Source organism: Galeopterus variegatus, unplaced genomic scaffold (genome assembly GCF_000696425.1).
Source record: "Galeopterus variegatus unplaced genomic scaffold, G_variegatus-3.0.2 Scaffold7520, whole genome shotgun sequence".
Classification (NCBI taxonomy): Eukaryota; Metazoa; Chordata; class Mammalia; order Dermoptera; family Cynocephalidae; genus Galeopterus; species Galeopterus variegatus.
In genome coordinates, this window is record NW_007733631.1 from 41,054 (window position 1) to 42,429 (window position 1,376).

Sequence of the window (1,376 nt, forward strand, 5' to 3'; positions counted from 1 at the left end):
TTTATTGCTGCTCCTTGAATGATTTCCTTTATCACTCACAAGGCCTGTCATTGTGCAGCACAGTGCTGCCCAACCTGGCCTTGCCAGGGAGCCACTGTCCTTTCTGCCTGCTGCTGACCCTGGCAGCATTTCATCCTGGGCCTTGTCCTTGAGTCCTTCACAAGTTATGAACTTCTTGTGGACATTAGTAGACACGTCTTGGCAAGCTCTCTTTCAAAGTACACAGCTCCCGTGACGAGAATGTTCACTGGAATCTGCAAAATGAAATGCTTACGCCCGTCCTGATATTAGCTTCTGTCGTAGTCATAGAAATGCTGATATCACCGACCACACTTGGCGTAAGTCTTAGGCTCTGGACCAAACTTAGATTTATCCCGGTTTCACCTTCTAAGAGCTTCCACTAGAAGATGAAATGGTTAAACAGTACCTGTACTCACTTGCATATCTTAACAAATGTTGATGATTTATAACATTTATCTTAAGCTTCTGTCATTTTAAAATGTATTTATTTATACTTATCTTCTCAAATGCTCCCTTTCCCCACCCCTCACTCATACATTTGATAGGTGGGAGATTGTATGAATGCTTTTGTCTGTTTGGGGCTCAAATTATAGTTATTTGAGGAGGCCTTCATTCCTCTGCAAGCTTGTAAGTTCGCTGGGGTTAGAATTTGTGCTTGGTTTATCTTTTCATCTCTTTTAACTTCTTATGCAGTGCATTGAACACAGTAGGTGCTTAATGCCTATTTGTCACATGGCTGAATGAAGACTGAATCCTACACGGAGTGGACCATGACTCTGACCCATTGTCAGTCACGGCTGTGGTATTTGGAGATCTGGGGAAGCTCAGGATGTTTCCTGGTCTGGGTGGGATGTCAGGGCTGCTACACAGCTTCTACCTGGAGTCTTGAGAAACTTGCCCCTTGCAGGACCCCTTTGCATAGGCCCATTGTGCCTTTCTGACTCCTTGCCTTAACAGCTCAGGAAGTGCTATACATTCCTCAAGCAAACTTCTGTCTATATACAGTAGTGAGAAAGCTCCTAGGTTATTCTGACATGCAGATAATGGACACCAGTCTGCACTGAAAAACCTTTTCCAGTCTGAGAGTTCTTGGAATAACCCAGTTTTAGGCGGGCTCAGACTGGGGTCAGACCAGAAAGCATTGCTGTGCAACAGTGTTTTGCCTTTGCAGGGGACAGTGTAAGAAGCCTTCCACCAGCGTTTTGTTGCCCAGAAGTTGTAAGAATGGCAGTAAAGCCATTGCGCCTGGATGTCCCCTTCCATCCAATCAATAACCCCACTGTCCAGACACGGTGCATCACAGAACTGTTGGGGGCTCAGCCAGGGATAGGAAATTTGTGGCAAAGCAATTAGTA